The 23,542-nt window shown below is 37.0% G+C and overlaps 1 protein-coding gene across 5 annotated transcripts in view; it reads left to right on the plus strand.

The window, feature by feature from the left end:
• Positions 1–927: 927 nt before the first annotated feature.
• G2E3 (G2/M-phase specific E3 ubiquitin protein ligase) overlaps positions 928–23,542 on the plus strand; it is a 76,518-nt gene continuing 53,903 nt past the window's right edge. For 2 of the 5 annotated variants that reach the window (XM_037834726.1, XM_037834723.1), the window contains exon 1: positions 928–1,027. The gene's annotated coding sequence lies outside the window, so the exon portion shown is untranslated. Of the gene's footprint in view, positions 1,028–1,174; positions 1,964–2,115; positions 2,488–23,542 lie in introns of those variants that run through there. The other 3 variants (XM_037834727.1, XM_037834724.1, XM_037834725.1) reach the window with 3 other exon arrangements.

The following is a 23,542-nucleotide window of genomic DNA, read 5'->3' on the forward strand; positions in this document are numbered from 1 at the left end:
CTTGTGTCAAATTATCAGTAAAACAAATTCCTAGAAATGAAGATGTTCTGTAGTGGCTTGGTGTGAACTGATCAGTTTAGCTAAATCAGTTCTACCAGAAAATGTGCGCATGATCTGGTGACAATATCAATAACAGCCCTAAAGGTCAGGGTTCAGCTTTTGTTTTGATCCCCCACCCCTCCTGCTTAAGAGGATGGATGTCCTGTTCTTTCCGTTCTGAAAGCTCCATCTTTCAGAAGCTGAGAAAGTTTTGGATGAGGGTATATTGTATGGTCTGTGGCACAGGAAATTGACGCCGTTGCCCAAGGAATCTCCCACAACTATCTCACAGGGGTTTTGTTAAATGATCCCTTATCAGGGAGAAAAACACTTATCTTTTCTAATACCTATCCTCAAATGTTTTATTTGGGACCAGGAACTGCTTCGAAACTTGTGACTGGAATAGGAGAGATCTGTGCAACTGGCTTTTTCTTTTCCTCAAACAGGAGAGGGGAAAGAGTAAACGTCCTGACTGTGTCGGTACAAGGAAACCGCTTACTAATGTTTGTTCGGGGTTTGTTTCTTCCTTCTCGTAGTTGATGTTCTTTGCGCGAGGGCGAGGGGAAGGGCAAAAACGTCCCGATTTCCTTAGTCAGTGCATTTATTTTCCCCTTTCCCTGAAGGCTATGAAACTTCAAGATATCTCTACCCACTTCAGAAACAAGAGGGTCCTCTCAAGAGCCACCGGATAGAAACATCGAACCCGCGCCCGGGGTTCTCTGTGGACCTAAGTAGGGAGAGATCCGACAAAAATAATCCACAGGATGGGGAGGCAGCCCCGAAATTAGGAGCGACGTGCGCGACTCACAGCTCCCCACACTGCGAGCCAGGGAGGCGGGATCAAGAGTTCCTTCCGGGTTGCGGGCGGAAGTAGGCGAATTTGAATCCTAAGGGCCGTTGGATGGGGTGGCTCGCGGTGGCTTGCGACGCTGCGCGAGAGGAAAAAAGTGCTACATCCGGCTCTGGAACTTCTGCCGAGAGCGCCTTGGTGAGTAATGGGGAACGGGAAGAGACAGGATATTCTAGGGAGAGAAGCGGGAGGGGGGGATAGGACGGGGGGTCGCGAAGCCGGACAGAAGTTCCCTGAGGCGTAGCGGGGGTCTCAGAGTACCTTTAAGGGTGTCTAGTGGTGGGGTCGGGCGTGGAGACTTTGGGAAGTCGGGGGGTCTCCCCGGCCACGGCTCCCAATGGTTGCGACGTGTAGCCAACTCTCGATGAAGTGTTGAGGGTTCGGCGGCCCTGCCGGTCAGGGAGGAGAAACCTTGTTTATATGCTATCTTTGTGACTTTCTCATGAGTGCAGTTTAGTATTTCCACCAGTTCGGCTCGCATGCGAAAGCTGCAGCAGTATTTAAATCTAACTGCGAAAGCGTTATCACAGGTATTCGAATCTTCCTTTATTAAAGATGGAAGGTTGGGGGCAGGTTTAGAATGAAGAGATGCTCTACGTGGCTCAGAGTTCCTCCTAAGAGGTACGCCTGTGGCAGTCTTTATTACTCTGGACCGCAGGGAAGTGACAGCCTTTGAATTGCCTGGTGGGGATTTAAACTGAAATCTGAGTATCCTTTGTATTTTAAAACCCGGATATTTTTCTTTCACGGTTGACATTTTTCTTGTACCGCAAAAATCCGAGACTCTTGCTCATTTAAACTGGCTATAGTAACAGCGGTGATTCACAAGGGTCTTAGTTTGCCAACAATAGGGATAAGGTTTAGTTCCACAGCCCTGCCTTTTCACTCACTTCATTCATTGGCCAAATGAGTTGTTGGGAGTCATTTTGGAAGTACACTATTAACGCTTTCAGAGTCAGAGTTTTCTTTGTTTTCGTTTTTTGTTTTCTTTTTAACGACTACCCCGAACATCAAGCTATCTAACCCGGTAGCAAAGCGTTGTCTTCTGAAATAGTTTAGATGTGTATCTTTAAGGTAAATTATAAATGAATACTTTAAATGTGTAAAAATTTTATATCTTGCCTTATTGAAAGCCATTAGACTAATTTTGTTCTTTATAGGAACAGAAGGTTTGTGTTCCATTTAAGGTTTGAACACCAGGGTATCGTACTATTTAAGTGTATATTTACCTTTTAAAAAGTAGCGCGGCCTATTCCCATTCCCCATCCCAGCTAATGAGCTTTAGTTTTCAATATTAGTCAGGTCGAGTGATTAAAATAGTCAGTGTTTATTTAAGTTGAAATATCAACGTTTTGCTTAAGATTGCAACAGAGGCATTATTAGTATACTTCTCTAAGGATTGCAGAGAGTGGTTCTGCTCGTTTCTGCTCATTTCAATTTTTTGTGTAACTGCCACTTTGGTACATTTAAAGTAAATGTTTTAAATATATTTTGTTTTTCCAAAATACTTGAAGGATTTTGATTCTACATCCTAATCTGTTCCTTTTCCCTACCTAGACTTGTCTCGTTGGAATTTTTGCTTTACCCACCTAATTTCAGTGAGTTTCAAACTTACATATATTGTGTATACATTACTTTGAAAGGTTGTTAAGTGCTGATTTCTGCACTTCAAAACTCAGTGATTCTGATCTAGAAGGTCTGGAGGATTGAATAATCTGAATATTTTACTAGTGGTTAGAAAATTGGATCAGAGTTTTTAAAACACTGATCTGTACTTTCCTAGAGAGACATTATAATACTTCCATTAAGAGCATGGTTCATTGGAGCCAGATTGCCTGTGTTGGAATCCCATCTCCAACCATGAGCAAGCCATTATCTCTCTGTGCCAGAAGGGTTTTAGTGATATCATATGGTTTGTAAATTAGACAAATATGGAAAAATAAGTATTGAAATCATAGACTTAAGGACATTTCAAGTGGGAAAAAAATTAAGAGCAGTATTTGCTAATCTTCATGAAACTAAATGCTTTACACATATTAGCTCATGTAATCTTCACAACCACATTATTATTTCCATAATAAGATGAAGAAATTGAGACACCAAAAGATTTAGTAATTTTTAAAGAATTTATGTATATTTTTTCATTTAACTTCCTCCTGGTGCAGTTTTTTTTTTAATTGAGTAATCATAAGTTAAGTGTTATACCAAATTAACTTTATAATAGTGAATTATTAGCCTCATTTGTGCATTAGGGGGTTCTTTTTTTTAGATTGATTCATTCTAAATTGAAATGTTGGGTAATTAAAAAAACAGAAAAGTATGCCTTTCTTTCCCAGTGTGAGCAGTTAAGACTGTTACTTGACCTCCAGGCCTACCAACTGTTCATAGGAAAACTTGCACAATTAGTAGGGACATCATTCTGACTACCAGTGGGTAGGGTTAGTATTTGGAGCATATGATCCTAAATCGCATCCCATACTCCTTATCCAACAATTCAGTTCAGGTATTTGAATCAGAGTTGGATAGCTTATGCAGGTTAGACCATTCACATTATCTCTTCTTAAATTTTGGAGTTGGCATACCAGTAGACTATTGGGAGTGAACCTGGAAAGGTCTTTATGCACTGGGCATGACATTGAATCATGAAGAAACATGAAGCCAGTATGCAGAGAGGGAAAGGGGGACTGTTTTCGTGAGGGCTAGTTAAATATTTAAGTAAGTCAGTATAAACTTGTAACTTTCCATAGATTGTTCCTTTTAACTTAAACAGATAATCTTTTTTATTTTTGGTAAGACTTGTTAATTTATTAGTATTATTAGAGAAGTTGTAGGATTACAGAACAATCATGCATAAGATTCAGGATTCCATATACCACCCTATAATTAACCCCTTGCATTAGTGTGCTATGTTTGTTAAAACGATGAAAGTACATTTTTATAATTGTACTATTAACTACAGTTCATGGTTTACATTAGGGTTCACTGTGTAGTACAGTTGCATGGATTTAAAAAAATTTTTTTTCTATTACCATATATACAACCTAGCATTTCCCATTTTAACCACATTCAGATATATATATTTCAGTGCCGTTAATTACATTCACAATGTTGCACTGCCATCATCACCATCAATTACTAAAACATTTCCATCATTCCAACTATAAACTCTGTTCCTTTTAAGCCTTAACTTCCTATTCCTTATCCCCACCCTATCCTACAATAATTTATATTCCAGATTCCGACTCTGTGAGTTTGCATATTCCAATTATTTCAATTCAGTGAAATCATACAATATTTGTCCTTTTGTGTCTGGCTGATTTCACTCACATGATGTCTTCAGGGTTCATCAATGTTGTTGCATATATCAGAAATTCATTCCTTTATACGCCTGAAAAATATTCCAGTGTATATATATATATACCACGTTTTGTTTATCCATTCGCCAGTTGATGGACTCTTGGGTTGCTTCCATCTTTTGGCAATTGTGAGTAATGCCGCTTTGAGCATCAGTATGCAAATATCTGTTCGAGACCCTGCTTTCACTTCTTTTGAGTATGTACCTAGTAGTGGATTTCCAGGTCAAATGGTAGTTTTATACTTCGCTTTCTGAGGAGCCATCATACTGTTCCACAGCAGCTGCACCATTTTACATCCCCACCAGCAATGAATGAGTGTTCCTGTTTCTCCAACACTTGTTATTTTCCTTTTTTTAATAACAGCCATTCTAATGGCTAGTCTCCTTTCCTTTCAGTCTGTAGAGCTCCCTTTAGCATTGCTTTTAGGGTAGATCTAGTGGTGATGAACTCCCTCAGTTCTTATTTATCTGGGAATGTCTTACTCTCTCCCTCATTTTTGAAAGCAAGTCTTGCTGGATATAAAATTCTTGGTTGGCAGTTGTTTTCTTTCAGCACTTTAAGTATTTCAACCCACTGCCTTCTTGCCTCCCTGGTTTCTGATGAGAAATTGGCACTAATCTAATGGGCCCCCCTTGAACATAACATGTTGCTTTTCTCTTGCAGCTTTGAGAACTCTCTCCTTATCCTTTGCATTTGACAATGTGACCAATATATGATGGGTTGTGTTTTTCCTCATGTTTGTCCTGTTTGGTGTTCTCTAGGCTTCTTGGATGTGCATATTCAAGTCTTTGCTAAGTTAGGGAAGTTCTCTGTCATTATTTCTTTGACTATTCCTTCTGGCACTTTCTTCTCCTTCTGAGACTCCCATAATTGTTTACATTGGCACGCCTGCTGTTGTCCTCAGAAGTGTTTTAGACTATTTTTGTTTTTTATAATTTTTGTTTCTTTCTGCATTTCAGCCTGACTCACTTCAAGTGTCTTTGTCTTGGAGTTTGCAGATTCTTCCTCCAGCTCCAAGCTGCTGTTGAAACCCTCCTGGGAATTTCTCATTTCAGTTTATTGTGGTCTTCAACTCTAGTAGTTCTGTTTGGTTCCTTTTTAAAATGTCTGTCTCTTTACTAAGATTCTCATATTGATTATTTGTTGTTTTCCTGATATCTTTTCATTCTTTCTCTGTATTTTCCTTCATCTCCTATTCTGGTCATCTTCATTGGTGTTTTCTGGTATTTTATCCTCTTCCTTTGGAAAGGCCATCATTAACTATTTCTATGTTTGTCTTGTGCTCTTTTGCTGCACACTGCATATTTTAATATTTGAAAATGTTAGCTCTGGGATTTATTCCCCAAGATGTCTATTTCTTTAGTTTGTAACCTGCTGATGAGAAGACAAGAGATTTTCTTAATTATCAGCCCTCCAATCAGGAGCGTCTGCCCAAAGCAGATGCAGAATGCAGGGTCCTCCCTGTCTTTTCTGGGCCTATGTCTTGCCTGGAGGACAAATTCTGTGTTGAGGGGCATGCCTAAGAGGAGTTTCCCAAGTCAGTCCTTCCCTACTGAAACAAGGCGGGTACAAACTGGCTCCAAACTGCCATGGGGAAGAGATGAGGAAGGGCCTCAAGAGTTTCTTCCGTGTTCCCCACAGTTATGCTCTCTTGACCTGCCCAACAAATGCAGCCCTGAGGAAGGATAGCATCTTTAAGTTTCCTTTGCTGCTTTTGTCAGTGCAGGTTGGAACAATGGCCACCCTCTCAGCTGGTCCCCAGCAATCTGAAGTCACTAATCAAAAGCCATGATCAGTGATTGGCCATGCCCACCCCTGGTCTTGGGGAAGAGGATTTTTACGTCCCTTTCTGTCACCAGCTGTCACCAATGAGCTAGCTAGGAGTTAGACACCAAAGCAGCCGCCTTAGCAATGGGGATGGGTGTCAGTAAGCGTCCCCACAGAGAGAGCAATTTACTAGTCCTTAGCATAATTTAACAACCTGTTCCTCCTGCTCTTCCCTGGATGCTGTGCAGTGTGCTTCTGAACTCTGGAGTTTTGAAATAGTTGTTTAGTAGTTCTGGAAGGACTGAATCCTGGAGCTTCCTACTCTGCTATCTTCCTACAGTACTGCTCCAAGGTTGTTAACCTTTTAAACATCTTTTTAATGATATACTTTGCATACAATAAGATTCTCTGATTATAGGGATACAGTTCTGTGGTGGTTAAATTCGTTTGTCAACTTGCTTAGGTTATGGTGTCCAGTTATCTGGTCAAGCAAGCACTGGCCCGATTGTTACTGAAAGGATATTTCATAGACGGATTTGCATCTACAATCAGTTGATTACATCTTGGCTGATTGTATCTATAGTGAACAAAGGAATATGGGGAGTCTCCTGATCCAATCAGTTGGAAGTGTTAAAAGCCAGAACTCAGGATTGCAGAAGTCAGAAAGAAGATTTTCTGCCTCAGTTTTAGTCAGCCAGCTTTTTCTGGGGAATTTGGACACAACTCTTGGAATAACATCACCTTTATTGGAGTTTCCAGCTTGCAACCTGCTCTATGGCATTTGAATTTGCCAATACCCATAGTCCCATGAGCCAGTTTCTTATAATAAATTCTTGTTGTATACGTCAACCAGTATGTGGTATTTGTCACAGTAGCCAGGGCTAATGTGGATTAGATTGTATGGATTTGTTTATCACAATTTGTGACATCACAATTTGTTTATCTATTCTTCTGTTGATGGATGTTTAGGTGGTTTACATATTTTAGCTGTTACAAATAAAGCTGCTATGGACATTTGTGTACAGTAGACATGCTTTCACTTTTCATGTCTGCATCATATGGTAGGTATGATGCTTAGCTTCTCTTTTTAAAAATTAATGTAAAATTCACATAGCATAAAATTAACCATTTAAAAGTGTACAGTTCAGGGGCACTGATTCATTCAAATGATGTGCAACCATCTCCACTATCTAGTTCAAAACATTTTATCACTCCAAAACAAAATCCCATACCAGTTAAGCAGTCTCTCCCCCTTCTCCCATACCCCCAACCCTGGAAACCACAAATCTGCTTTTTGTCTCTGTAGATTTACCTATTTGTATAAATGAAATCTTACAATATATGGCCTTTTGTGTCTGGCTTTTACTTAGAGTAGTGTTTTTGAAGGTCATCCTTGTAGCATGATATCAATACTTCATTTCTTTTTATGGCTGAATAATCTTCCATTATATGTCTATGCCACATATTGTTAAGACATTTGGTTGTTCCCATCTTTTAAATATTGTGAATTGTGCTGTTATGATATGCAAATTTTTGTTCGAATACCTGTTTTCAATTTTGGGGGGTATATACCTAGTAAAATTGCTTGGTTACATGGTAAATCTATATTTAACTTTTTGGGGACAGCAGCTGCAATGTTTTCCACAGCAACTATCTATTTGTATGTTGGCCTTTTGGGCATTTGTTGTTGTTTTGGAGAAATGTCTATTCAAGCCCTTTACATTAATTGGGTTGTTTGTCTTTTTGTCATTGAGTTGTAACAGTTTCTTATATATTCTGGATACTGGGCACTTATCAGAGACATAATTTGCAAATATTTTCTCTCACCCTCCCGGTTGTCTTTTCACTTTCTTCATGGTGTCTTTGCACAAAAGTTCTAAAGTTTGACAGAGTTCAACTTATCTCTTTTCTTTTGTTGCTTGGGTTTTTGGTGTCGTAGCTAATACTAATAAACCATTGCCAAATTCCAGGTCATGAAGACTTACCCCTTATTTTAAGAGTTATATAGTTTTGGTTCTTACCCTTAGTTCTTTGATTCATTTTGAGTTAATTTTTGTGTATGGTGTGAGGTAGGAGTTCAAGTTCATTCTTTTCACGTAGATATCCAGTTGTCCCTGCACCATTTGTTGAAAAGACTATTCTTAACCTATTTAATGATCTTGGCGTCCTTTCTGAAAACTAGTTGGCCATGATATGTAGGTTTAATTCTGGACTCTAAATTCTATTTCATTGATCTATATGTCTATCCTTTTATACCAGTACTACTCTGTTTAATTACTTTACCTTTATAAGTTTTAAAATCAGGAAGTTGAATCCTCCAGCTTTTTCAAGATTGTTTTGTCTTTAGGGGTGCCTTGCAGTTCATATGAATTTTAGGATTAGCTTTTCCATTTCTGTAGAAAAAGTTGTTAGGATTTCGATAAGGGTTGCATTGACTTTGTAGGTTACTGTGGGGAGTATTGCCATTTTAACAATGCTAAGTGTTCCAATCCATGAACGTGGAGTGGCTTTCCATTTATTTAAGTCATCTTTAATTTCTTCCAGCGATGGTTTGTTGTTTTCAGTGTACAAAATCTTATGCCTCCTTAGTTAAATTTATTCCTAGGTATTTTATCAGTTTGGGTGCTCTTGTAAATGGAATTGCTTTCTCAGTTTCCTTTTTGGATTGTTCATTGTTAGTATATAGAAACAGTTTATTTTTGTATATTGATCTTGGTCTCAGCAGCTTTGCTGAATTTGTTTATTATTTCTGATTGTTTTTGTGGATTCTTTGAGGTTTTCTGTATAGAGAATTATGTCCTTTGCAAATCTAGTTAGTTTCACTTCTTCCCTTACAATTTGGATAGCTTTTATTTCTCTTTCTTGGGTTGATTCTTTTTTAAATGTTTAGCAGAATTTTACAGTGAATCCATCTTGTTCTGGGCTTTTCTTTGTTAGGAGTTTTTTGATTACTGATTCTATCCTGTTTTATAGGTCTGTTCAAATTTTCTGTTTCTTCTTGAGTCAGTGTTGGTTTGTGGGGGTTCTAGGAATTGTCCATTTTGTCTAGGGTATCTGATTTGTTGTTATGCTAATTGTTTGTAGTATTCTATTGTAATCCTTTTTATATCTGTAAGGTCTGTAGTAATGTCCTCACCTTCATTTCTAATTTTAGTAATTTCATTTTTTTCTCTTGGTCAGTCTACTTAATGATTTGCCAATTTTGTTGATCTTTTCAAAGAACTAATATTTGGTGTTGTTGATTCCCTATTATTTCCTATTCTGTTTTGTTTACCTCCATTCTAATCTTTATTACTTCTTCTGTCTTTTGGTTTAGTTGGTTTTCTAGTTCCTTATGGTGTAAACTTAGGTTTTTGATTTGGGGTCTTTCTTTTTTTAATAGGCATTTACAGCCATAAATTTACCTTTCATCACTGCTTTCACTACATTCAGTAAGTTTAGGTGTGTTGTATTTTCATTTTCATTCATCTTAAAGTATTTTCTCATTTTCCGGTGATGATTTCTTTGATCCATTGGTTGTTTAAGAGTATGTTGCTTAATTTCCACATATTTGTGGATTTTCCAGTTTTTCTTGTGTTATTGATTTCTAGTTTCATTCCATTGTGGTCAGAGAAGATACTTTGTGTGATGATATCAGTCACTTTCAATTTATTGAGACTTATTACTAACATATGGTCAGTTCTGGAGAATGTTGCGTATGTACTTGGGAAGAATATATATTCTCTATTGTTGGGTAGACTGTTGTGTATATGTCTGTCAGGTCTAATTGGTTTATGGTGTTTGAATTTTCTGTTTGTTTGCTGATCTTCTGTCTGGTTGTTGTATCCATTATTGAAGTGAGATACTGAAGTCTACAACTATTATATTTGAGCTGTGTATTTCACCCTTCATTTCTGTCAGTTTTTGATTCATAAATTTTGAGACTCTTATTAGGTGTGGATATGTTTATAATTGTCATGTGTTCTTGATGGATTGACCTTTTTATCAATATTTATAATGTCTTTGTCTCATAACAATTTTTTACTTAATGTCTGTTTTGTCTGTTGTTAGTATAGCCACTCCAGCTCACTTTAGGTTACAATTTGCATGGAATATCTTCACCCTTTTACTTTCAGCCTATTTGTGTCTTTGGATCTAAAGAGATTCTTTTGTACACCACATATAGATGATATAGATCATGTTTTGTTTCCATTCTGTCAATCTGTGACTTTCAATTGGAGAGTTTAATCTGTTGACTTTTGAGGTAATTACTGATAAGGAAGGACTAACTTCTGCCATTTTGTATTTGTTTGCTATATTTTTTGTTTTTCATTTGCTCCATTAGAGCCTTTTGTGTTTCATTGATTTTATTTTTTTTTTATTTTTGGAAGTGTACCATTTTGATTCTCTGCTCATTACTTTTTCTGTGCAGTTTCTAGTTATTTTCTTAGTGGTTACCATAGCATATGGCCTGAAACTACATTTTAATATCATTGCTGCCTTAGCATCTGAAATGGAGAGGGCTTCACAAGGCTTAACCACAAGGTCCCCTCTCCATTGTGCTCCCAAAGGTAAGGTTTCCTTGTCAAACAGTCCTCCTTGTTGAGGCAAATAGGCATGGTTCCAACTTAACCCTGAGAAGTAGTCTTTAGTTCTTTTCCAGCGCTCAGAATTATTCAAGTAAGACAATTGTATCTTCCCATGGGAACTGGGGGCCACCCCACCCTTTTGATACTACAAAGCTTACTTCCCACAGCTATTGGTTCACTCAGTCAGTGCTACTCCCATATAGATCTGTGTGGTGGCATCCTATCCCAGGCTGAGTATATGTGACTAATAAACTGCTGTTGCTCTCATCTGTCCAGTTTTGGGTATCCTGTGTTCAGCTATCCCCTTAACCCTAGGGTAGGAATCCCTCCCTCACTAATGGGGTGGAAAGTGGTGATCAAAACAGTTACTTATAACAATATGGTTTGAATTAATACCCATTTAGCTTGAATAGCATGCAAAATTTCTATTCTCATGTGTCTTTCTGTGTTTCTCTGTGTCTCCTTTATGTTGTATATTGTGGCAAATTACATCTTTAACTTTATCCATTGGTGTCATTTATAATTATTGTTTTACACGTCTTTTTTAATCATATGGGGAAAAATAGGAATAACCAACAAAAAATGTATTATTACTGACTTTTATAGTTTCCTATATAGTTATCTTTGCCAGTGTTCTTTTTCTTTACATGGTTTTGAGTTACTGTCTAGTGTCCTTTAGTTTCACCATGAAGGACTACCTTAAGCTTGTCTCATCAGTCAGGTCTACCTGCAGTGAACTCCCTTAGCTTTTTTTAGGGGGGGGAGGTGGTGGGGATGAGGGGAAGCGATACATTTATTACAGAGATACTAGTGCTCCTCACAGTGCTTGGAATTCCCATTTTAAATTTGCCTTTATATTGTGTAAAAAATACACACCAATTTTATTGCCTTATAGATAGTTCCTTTCTTTTTTAACCAAAAAGTTTCTTTAGCTTGATCTATTTACCAGATGGACTTTTTTTAAAATTCAATTTTATTGAGATATAGTCACATACCATACAATCATCCAAAGTGTACAATCAGTTGTTCAGAGTACCATCATAAAGTTGAGCTTTCATCACCCCTGTCTATTTTTTGAATATTTTCCTTGTACCAGAAAAAGTAAAAATAAGAATAAAAAATAAAAGTAAAAAAGAACACCCAAATCATCCCCCCCACCCTATTTTTCATTTAGGTTTTTGTTCCCATTTTTCTACTCATCCATCCATACACTGGATAAAGGGAGTGTGATCCACAAGGCTTTCACAATCGTACTGTCACCGCTTATAAGCTACATTGCTATACAATCATTTTCAAGAGTCAAGGCTACTGGGTTGCAGTTTGATCATTTCAGGTATTTTTTTCTAACACTTAGCTTTTTATCTGAGAATGTCTAATTTCTCCTTTGTATTTGAAAGATAGTTTTGCTAAACATAGAATTCTTGATTGACAGTTTTTTTCTTTCAGCACTTTAAATATGTGATACCACTAATTTCCAGAACTTCATGTTTTGCTTTTCTTTTTTAAGAGAATTTGGCTGTTAATCTTACTGAGAATCGCTTCTGTATGCTGAACAGCTTCTCTTTTGCTGCTTTCAGGATTTTCTGTTTCTGCCTTTGTCAATTTGACTATAATGTATCTATGTGGCTTTCTGAATTTTTCCTCCTTGGAGATAATTGAGCTTGGATATATAGAGTTCTTTAAAAATCTGAATATAAATCCTTTGTTAAATATGTTTTGCAGGTGTTCTCTCCCAATTTGTGGCTTGCCTTTTCACTTTATTAACAGTGTTTTTTATATGAAAGTTTTAGTTTTTAATGAAGTATACTTCATCAGTTTCTTTTTTATGGTCCTTAACCATTTTTGTCATAGCTAAGAAATTGTTAGCCAAGCTAAGGTCACTTAGATTGGCCCTTCTGTTTTCTACTGGAAGTCCTTTTTTTTAATCCATTTTGAATTAAATTTTATGCGTGGGGTCAATGTTCAGTTTTTTTCCCATACAAATATCCAGTTATTCCAGTACTACGTTATTTATTTAATAAACCATCATTTCTCCCATTGAATTACCTTGGCATCCTATTGGAAAAGTTATCATATGGATCTGTTTCTGGCTTTTCTGTTTTTTTCCATTGATCTATATATCTGTCTTTATGTTAATTTCATACTGTTTTGATTGATGTAGGTATTATTCGGAGCTCTCCAGAGAAACACAACCAACATGATGCACACCCACACATATGCAGATAAACACATACACATATATGCATGTACTTGCATACAGAAGTACATACCAATTGATTATAGATACAGATCCCTTATTTGAGGTAGCCTCACAGTAACAAGCAGGCCAGTGAATGACAAACAACTGGTCATCATAACCTACCCAAGTTGACACATGAAATTAACCATCACAGTGTACCTCTGTAAGAAGTCATGAAATCAAGCAGTCTGTCTTCTGATCTCTTTCTTGTAACATTCTTTTTGCTGTCATAGGGCCATTACATTTTCATATTAGTTTTAGAATCACCAGGTGTCAGTTTCTACAAAAAGAAAACCAGCCTGCTGTGGATTTTCTTTGATACTGTGTTAAATTGGCATCTTAATATTTAGTCCATGAACATGATCTATTTATTTAGGTCTTTAATTTCTCTCAGCAGAGTTCTGTGGTTTTTTAGAGTACAGTCTTTTGCCTAATTTTGCTTAGGTTTTGCCTATTGTGATTTCAGTTGTTTTTCTGATTTCATTTTCTGATTGCTTGTGGCTATTATATAGAAATATAATTTGTTTTTGTATATTAAATTTCTTTCACTAGAATTTGCTAAACTCACTTATTCTAGTCATCTGTTTTTGTAGGATTTTCTACGTGGCTGATCATGAGTAAAAACAAGTTTTATTTCATCCTTCCTAATATTTATCTATCTATCTGTCTATTTATTTATTTATTTTACTTCGGCATGCAATGTTAAATTTAAGTATGAGAGTGAACCTTTGTAGATGACCTTTACTAGACTGAGAAAATTCTATTCCTAGGTTGCTTTACAGTTTTTTCGTGAAGGGTTTTGAATTTGGTCAAATGCTCTTTCTGCATCTATTGAGATAACCATATGTTTCTTCCTCCTTTATTCTGTTAATATATGTAAAACTTTTATTGATTTTCGAATGTTCTCCAACTTTGCAATCCTGAAGTAAATAGAGATGTATTATCCTTATTATTGTTAACTTCTCTTTAATTAAAAAAAATCAGTTGCCATTTGTTGAGCATCTTATTATTGCCAGGTACTCTGCTAAATGTTTTATGTGTGTTACTTCCAATTCTTACAATACCCTTCTAGTTATCTTATTATCCTAGTTTGAGAGATAATAAAAGTGAGACTCAGAGACATTCATAGCTGCTGAGCTCTAGCTCTGAGTTTCAGGCATCACGCAGGTACCCAAAGTTCCGTAGACTGACCATGTTATAGACAATGAGCTCAGCATCTCAGAATTTGTATATGGTCATTACAATTCAGGAATAGATATGCCTGCTGTAAGAGCGTACCATCTAGGGACCATTACAATAAGCGTTTCCCTAATAAGCTATGCTCTAAGGTACAATTCTCAGAGTTTACACATTGCAGTTAGTCCATATTGGTGCGGTATTATAATGTTTGTCTTTTCATTTCTGGCCTACTTCACTCAAAATGCTATACAAAGGATCCATTCACCTTGTTGCGTGTCTCACAGCTTCATTCCTTCTCGCAGTTGTATATGCATACACCACAGTTCACCATTCTGTTCATAGTCGATGTACGGTTAGGCCATCTCCACCCATTGCAAATCATGAATACTACTTCATAAACACCAGTGAGCAAATATTCATTCACGTCCCTGCTCTCAGATCTTCCAAGTGTATACCCTATAATGAGGTTGGAGGACCTAATGGCACCCACATAGCTTCTTGTGGAACCACCGCACTGTCCTCCAGATAGGCTACACCATTTTACTTTCCCACCAACAGTAAATAGATACATCCCTTTCTCCATGTTTTCCTCCAACACTTGTATCCCTATTTATATTTTTTCCTACATTTTTATAGAGATACATTCACATACCATAGAGGCATCCACAATTTATAATTAGTTGTTCATAGTAGCATCATATAGTTGTACATTCATCACTGCAATCAGCACTTGAACATATTTATTACTATGAGAAAAATTTTTGTTAAAGAATAATGAAAGATAATTAAAAAGATATCATACAATACAATAATAAGGTCAGACAAAAACACCACTACCAAGAATCCCATGTCCCTTCTTTATATCCCCCTCTCATGCACATTTAGCTTTGGGATGTTGCCTTTGTTATATTTAATGAAGCATATTACAATGTTACTGTTAACCATTGATTCCAGTTTGCTTTGATTATATTTTTTCCCCAATACCATCCCTTTTTCAGCATTTTCCTGTATTGAAATTCATTTCTTCTGCAACATGTAACAACATTTTAATATTTGTACGTTTAGTCACTATCATTGACCACTCTAGTTTTCGCTAGATTTTATATAGTCCCAGTCTTTATCGTCTATCTTTACTTCTGGTGTCATACTTGTACTTAGCCCTCCCCTTTCAGCTTTACTAACAGATATCTTTGTTTGGTGTACTTACAATATTGTGCTACCATCAGACAGTGTTATGCTATCTATTTCGCATCTATGCAGTCAATCCTGTTGAGCATACTATACTACTTCAGCATCAAGTGCCAGATCTCTTCCCTCTTTCTATTTCCTGATGACCTGTGTTCTCAGGTTTTAACTCTCAAAGTTTGCTCATTAATGTTAGTTCATATTAGTGAGACTGTACACTATTTTCCTTTTATTTCTGGCTAACTTGGCTCAACATAATGTCCTCAAGGTTCATCCACGTTATTATATGTTCCATGACTTTGTTCTGTCTTACAGCTGTGTAATATTCCATTGTGTGTGTGTATACCACAGTTTGTTTATCCACTTGTCTGTTGATGGACATTTGGACTGTTTCCATCTCTTGGCAATCATGAATAGTGCTGCTATAAACATTCGTTTATGAATGTCCTCTCGTGTCTTAGCTTTCAATTCCTCTGAGTATGTACCTAGTAATGGAATTCGTGGATCATATGGCAAGTCTATACTTAGCTTCCTGAGGAACCACCACACTGCCTTCCAGAGTGCTTGCACCATTCTACATTCCCACCAACAGTGAATAAGTGTGCCTCTTTCTCCACATCCTCTTCAGCACTTGTAATTTTTTTTTTTTATAATGACCATTCTAGTAGGCGTGAGATACGTTTGTGGTTTTGATTTGCATTTTCCTAATAGCCAGTGAAGTTGAGCATTTTTTCATGTTTTTGAGCCATTTGTATTTCCTCTTCAGAAAAGTGTTTGTCCATGCCTTTTGCCCATTTTTAAATTGAGTTGTTTATCTTTCTGTGGTTGAGTTGTAGAATCCCTTTATATATTCGGAATATTAATCCCTTATCTGATACGTGGTTTCCAATTTGTCTTCCATTTGGTAGGCTGCCTTTTTTTTCTTTAAATTCAGTTTTATTGAAATATATTCACATACCAGACAGTCATCCATGGTGTACAATCAACTGTTCACAGTGCCATCATATAGTTGTGCATTCATCACCCCAATCTATTTTTGAACAGTTTCCTTATACCAGAAAGAATCAGAATAAGGATAAAAAATAAAAAAAAGAACACCCAAATCATCCCTCCCCATCCCACTCTATTTTTCATTTAGTTTTTGTCCCAATTTTTTTACTCATCTATTCATACACTGGATATAGGGAGTGCGATCCACAAGGTTTTCACAATCATACTGTCACCCCCTTGTAAGCTACATTGTTTTACAATCGTCTTGAAGAGTCAAGGCTACTGTGTTGGAGTTTGGTAGTTTCAGGTATTTAGTTCTAGCTATTCAAATATATTAAAACCTAAAAAGTGTTATCTGTATAATGCTTAAGAATGTCCACCAGAGTGGCCTCTCAACTCCGTTTGAAATCTCTCAGCCACTGAAGCTTTATTTCGTTTCATTTCGCATCCCCCTTTTGGTCAACAAGATGTTCTCATTCCCATGGTGTTGGGTCCAGATACATCCCAGGGAGTCATATCCTTTATTGCCAGGGAGATTTACACCCCTGGGAGTCAGGTCCCATGTAGGGGGGAGGGCATCGAGATCATCCACCAAGGTTACTTACTTAGAGAGAGAGGGCCACATCTGAGCAACAAAGAGGCACTCAGGGGGAGACTCTTAGGCACAGTTATAAGCAGATTTAGCCTTTCCTTGCAGCAACCAGCTTCATAGGGATCAGCCCCAAGACAGAAGGCTCAGCACATCAAGCCGTTAGTCCCCAGTGTTTGTGAGAACATCAGCAACAATCCAGGTGAGGAAGTCCAACACCTTTGCATCCTCCCCCAGCTCTTCAGGGGGTCCCCAAATATATATTTTTATTCTCCACTGAAATTACTTTAGGATGTGTTGCTATTTCATTCTAATCTATACAGACCTACCATAGCTCTCTTCTTATTCAAAGTTCCGTGTTATTGTAGTGTTTGAACAAACTGACTGTAGAAGTTATATTGTTTAGAAAATATAGATCCTACACCAAATAAACATCTCTTCCCTTGGTCTCACATGGAAGTTGAAGTTTTAACAGTCAGTTTCAACCTTTACCCTTTGGCCTGATTTGTTCTAGTCTCAACCAGATCTGCTTTATTGCTTTATTCATATCTCTAATTGAAGTCTGGGCTCTTACAGCTTTTTTTTTTTTTTTTTTAAACAGTTTCTGTTTGCATTAATACTGATATTCATATCTGCCGAGCTCTAGCTCTGAGTTTCAGGTGTCACACAGATACCCAGTGTTCCAGAGACCAATCAGGTTATACATTAAAGGATCAACATCTTAGAGTTTGAGGATGGCCATTACAATTCAGAAATAGATTTGACTGCTGTAAGAGTTTACAATCTGGGGACCATTACAATAATCATTTCCCTGTTAGGCTGTGCTCTACGATTCAGTTCTGAGTTTACACATTGTGGTTAGTCCATATTGGTGAGACATTATAGTGTTTGCCTTTGTTTCTGGCATGCTTCACTCAACATGCTGTCTACAGGATCCATTCACCTCGTTGCATGTCTCACAACTTCACTCCTTCTCATAGTTGCTCAGTATTCCTTTGTATGCATACACCACAGTTCACCATTCTGTTCCTCAGTCAATCTTTCCTTAGGCCACCTCCACCCATTGCAAATCATGAATACTGTATCCATAAACACTAATGTGCAAATGTCCATTCATGTCTCTGTTCTCAGATCTTCCAAATACGTACCCCATAATGAGGTTGTAGGACCTTTTGGCCCCACATACGTAGCTTCTTGTGGAGCCACCACAGTGACTTCCAGAAAGGCTACACCATTCTGCCTCCGCATGAACAGTAAATAGGTACATCCCTCTCTCCATGTTTTCTCCAGCACTTCAACTTCTACTTATATTTTTCCTACAGTCTTACAGAGATATATTCACATAACATACAACCATCCACAGTGTACAATCAGTTGTTCATGGCATCATCACATATTTGTACGTTTATCACCAGTTAGCACTTGAACATATTGATTATTATGAAAAAGTTTTTTTTTTTTTTTTGTGAATAAGATAATAAAAAGAAAAATAAAAATGTCATACAATACAATATAATAGTAAGGACAGAAAGTAACACCACCACCAAGAATCCTACATTCCTCCCCATATCCCCCTTTCATACACATTTAACTTTGGTATATTGCCTTTGTTACATTTAATGGAAGCATATTGGAATGTTACCATTGACCATAGACTCCAGTTTGTTTTGATTACGTTTTTTCCAAAATGCCATCCCTTTTTCAACACTCTGCATGTTTGACATTTATTTGTTCTCCCACATGTGGGAACATTTTTGTATTTGCACATTTAGCAACAGTCATTGGCCACTCCAGTTTTTGCCAAGTTATACAGTCCCAGTCTTCATCATCTATCTTTACCTCTGGTCTCATACATTCCCCTGTCCCACTTCTTTCAGCTTTTACTCACAGAGATTTGTGTTCCATGTACTTACAATATTGTCCTACCATTACACAGTATTATGCTGTCTATTTCTGGATCTATCCAATCAATCCTGCTGAACATTTCTGTAGTCCTTCAGCATCAAATGGCATAGGCTGCCTTTTTACTTTTCTGACAAAGTCCTTTAATGTACAAAAGTGTTTAACTTGGAGGAGATCCCATTTCTATTTCTTCTTTGGTTGCTTGTGCTTTTGATGTAAGGTCTGGGAAACCACCTTTCATCACACGATCTGTAAGAGATTTCCCTACATTTTCTTCTAAAAGTCTTATGGTGTTGGCAGTAATGTTTAGGTCTTTGACCCATTTTGAGTTAAAATTTGTATAAAATATGAGATAGGAGTCCCCTTGTATGCTTTTGGATTTGGATATCCAGTTCTCCAAATACCATTTATTGAAGAGGCTGCTCTGTCCCAGTTGCATTGGCTCAACTGCCTTATCAAAGATCAGTTGTCTGTAGATGTGAGGGTCTATTTCTGAACACTCAATTCTGTTCCATTGGTGGGTATATCTTTTCCTTATGCCAGTATCATGCTGTTTTGACCACTGTAGCTTTGTAATATGTTTGAAAATCAGGTGGTGTGAGAACTCCCACTTTGATCCTCTTCTCAAGATATTTTTTGCTACTTGGGGCACCTTGCCCTTCCAAGTAAATTTGGTTATTGATTTTGCTATTTCTGCAGAGTAATTTGTTGGGATTTTAATTGGTATTGCATTGAATCTATAGATCAGTTTACGTAGAATTGACATCTTATCTATATTTACTCTTCCAATCCATGAACCAGTATGTTCTTCCATTTTTTTAGATCCTGTTTGATTTCTTTTAACAGTTTCTTGTAGTTTTCTCTGTATAGGTCTTTTGTGGCCTTGGTTGAGTTTATTACTAAATACTTGATTCTTTTGGTAGCTATTGTAAATGGAATTTTTTTTCTTGATTTCTTCCTCATGTTGCTCATTACTTGTGTATAGGAAAATTGCTGATTTTTCTGTGTTGATCTTGTAGCCTGCCACCTTGCTGTATTCATTGATTAGCTGTAGTAGCTTTGCTGTAGATTTTTCTGGATTTTCTACATATATGATCAAGTCATCTGCAAACAGTGAAAGCTTTACTTCTTCCTTTCAAATTTGGATGCCTTTTATTTCTTTCTCTTGCCCAGTTGCTCTAACTAGAACTTCCAGCACAATGTTGGATAACAATAGTGATAGTGTGCATCCCTGTGTTGTTCCTAATCTTAGGGGGAAAGCTTTCAGTCTTTGGCCATTGAGTATGATGTTAGCTGTGGGTTTTTCATATATTGCCTTTATCATATTGAGAAAGTTCCCTTCTATTCCTATCCTTGGAATTGTTTTCAAGAAACGTTGTTGAATTTTGTCAAATGGCCTTTTCTGCATTGATTGAGATGATCATGTGTTTCTTCTGCTTTAATTTAGTGATGTGGTGTATTATATTAATTGATTTTCTTGTGTTCAATGAGCTTTGCATACCTGGAATAAATTCCACCTGGTTGTGGTGTATAATATCTTTAATGTGCTATTGGATTTGATTTATGAGTATTTTTGCATCTATATTGATTAAAGAGATTGGTTTGTAATATTCTTTTTTTTGTGGTATCTTTGACTTTGGTATTAGGGTAATGTTGGCTTCATAGAATGAGTTAGGTAGCTTTCCCTCTTCAACTTTTTTTGAAGAGCTTGAGCAGGATTGTTTCTAATGCTTTCTTGAATGCTTGGTAGAATTCACATGTGAAGCCATTTGGTCCTGTGCTTTTTGGGGGTGGGGAGTTGGCTTTTTGATGACTGACTCAATCTCTTTACTTGTCATCAGTTTGTTGAGATCGTCTATTTCTTCTTGAGTCAATGTTGGTTGTCCATGCTTTTCTAGGAAGTTGTGCATTTCATTTAAGTTGTCTAGTTTATTAGCATCATAGTTGCTCATAGTATCTTCTCAATAATATCTCCTTTATTTTGTGGGGTAAATAGTTATATCTCCTTTTGCTTTTTTTTTTTTTTTTTTTTTTTTAAGCCTAGCTAAGGGTTCATCAGTTTTACTGATTTTCTCAAAGAACCAACGTCTGGTTTTGTTGATTTTTTTCTTTTGTTTTCCTGTTCTCATTTTCATTTATTTCTGCTCTAATCTTTGTTATTTCTTTCTTCTGTTTGCTTTGGGGTTAGTTTGCTGTTTCTCTAATTCCTCTAGGTGAACAGTTAATTTCTCAATTTTTGCTCTCTCTTCTCTTTTAATATAGGCGTTTAGGGCAATAAATTTACCCCTCAGCCCCACCTTTGCTGCATCCCATATGTTTCAATATGTTTTGTTTTCATTGTCATTTCCGTCGAAGCCTCTTGTAATATCTAATGTTTTCTTCTTTACACACTGGTTCCATATATTTGTGTATTTTACGACCTTCTGCTTGTGATTTATTTCCAACTTCATTCAATTATAATCTGAGAAAGTGTTTTGTATAATATCATGTTTTTAAATTTGTTGATACTTGCTTTGTGGTGCAAAATGTGGTCAGTCCTTGAGCTTTTGAGAAAAATATGTGTCCTTCTGTTTTGTTTTGTTCTATAAATGTCAAGTCTAGTTTGTTTATTGTGCAGTTCAGCATTTCTGTTTCCTTAATTATCCTCTATCCAGATGTTCTAGCCATTGATGACAGTGGTGTATTAAAGTCTCCAACAATTTCTGTAGAGGTATCTACTTCTCCTTTCAGTGTTCTTGATGTTTGCCTCATGCATTTTGCGGCTCTATGGCTCGGTGTACAAATATTTACGATTGCTAAGTTTTCTTGATCAACTGTCTCTTTTATTAACAAATAGTGTCCTTCTTTGTCTTTTTGAGTTGTTTTACTTTTGAAGTTTAATTTGTCTGATATTAATATAGCTACTCCACTTTTTTCTGGTTGTGTGCATGAAGTATCTTTTTCCAGTCTTCGCTTTCAGCCTATTTTTGTCCTTGTGAATAAAGTGAATTTCTTGTAGACAGCAAATAGATGGGTCTTGTTTTTTAATCCATACTGCCAGTCTGTGTCTTTTTATTGTGGAGTTTAATCCATTAACATTTATTGTTATTACTGTAAGGGAGTACTTTCTTCTACAATCTGTGTTTTGGATTTTGTGTGTCGTATCTTAATTTTTTCTCTCTATCCTTTACCCTTCCTGATAGTCTTCATTTCTACACTCTTCTCCAGACCCCTCTCTCCTGCCTTTTCCAATCAGCCTGTAGCACTCCCTTGAGTATTTCTTATAGCATTGGTCTCTTATTCACAAGCTGTCTCAGTGTTTGTTTGTCTGAAAATATTTTAATCTTTCCCTCATTTTTTTAAAATATTCATTTTATTGAGATATATTCACATACCACACAGTCATACAAAACAAATCGTACATTCGATTGTTTACAGTACTGTTACATAGTTGTACATTCATCACCAAAATCAATCCCTGACACCCTCATTACCACACACACAAAAATAACCAGAATAATAATTAAAGTGAAAAAGAGCAACTAAAGTAAAAAAGAACACTGGGCGCCCTTGTCTGTTTGTTTGTTTGTTTCCTTCCCCCACCTTTCCACTCATCCATCCATAAACTAGACAAAGGGGAGTATGATCCCCATGGCCCCCCCCAATCCCACTGTCTCCCCTCATAAGCTACATTTTTATACAATTGTCTTCAAGATTCATGGGTTCTGGGTTGTAGTTTGATAGTTTCAGTTATCTACCACCAGCTACCCCAATTCATTAGAACCTAAAAAGGGTTGTCTATATTGTGCATAACAGTGCCCACCAGAGTGACCTCTCAGCTCCTTTTGGAATCTCTCTGCCACTGAAGCTTATTTCATTTCCTTTCACATCCCCCTTTTGGTCAAGAAGATGTTCTCCATCCCATGGTGCCAGGTCTACATTCCTCCCCAGGAGTCATATTCCACGTTGCCAAGGAGATTCACTCCCCTGGATGTCTGATCCCACGTAGGGAGCGGGGAGGGCAGTGATTTCACCTTTCAAGTTGGCTTAGCTAGAGAGAGAGGACCACATCTGAGCAACAAAGAGGCATTCGGGAGGAGGCTCTTAGGCACAATTATAGGGAGGCCTAGCCTCTCCTTTGCAGCAACAGTCTTCCCAAGGGCAAATCCCATGGTAGAGGGCTCAATCCATCAAACCACCAGTCCCCATGTCTGTTTTCCCTCATTTTTGAAGGACAATTTTGCCAGATATAGAATTCTTGGTTGGCAGTTTTTCTCTTCAATGTCTTAAATATATCATACCACTGCCTTCTTGCCTCCATGGTTTTTGTAGAGAAATCCATACATAGTCTTATTGAGCTTCCCTTGTATGTGGTGGATCTCTTTTGCTACTTTCAGAATTTTCTCTTTGTCTTTGACATTGGACAATCTGATCAGTAAGTGTCTTGCGGGTCTATTGATTCTTTTTGGTGTATGCTGTACTTCTTGAATCTAATCTTATGTCTTTTATAGGAGTTGGGAAATTTTCAGTGATTATTTCTTCTATTATTCTTTCTGTCGCTATTCCCCTCTCTTCTTCTTCTGGGACACCCATACATGTATATTCATGCACTTCATATTGTCATTCAGCTCCTTAAGACCCTGCTTATGTTTTTCCATTCTTTTCCCTATCTGTTCTTTTCTGTGTATGATTTCAAATGTCCTGTCTTCTAGTTCACTGATCCTTCTGCCTGTTGAAATCTGTTGTATCCCTTCATTGTGTTATTTCTCTCTTCTGTTGTGCCTTTCATTCCCATAAGTTCTGTCAGTTGTTTTTTCAAGCTTACAAATTATTTATGGTCATCCAGTGTCATCTTTATATTCTTCATCTCTTTTGCCACATTTTCCTTCAACTTGTTGA

This window comes from Choloepus didactylus, chromosome 4, assembly GCF_015220235.1.
Source record: "Choloepus didactylus isolate mChoDid1 chromosome 4, mChoDid1.pri, whole genome shotgun sequence".
In the NCBI taxonomy this organism is placed as follows: Eukaryota; Metazoa; Chordata; class Mammalia; order Pilosa; family Megalonychidae; genus Choloepus; species Choloepus didactylus.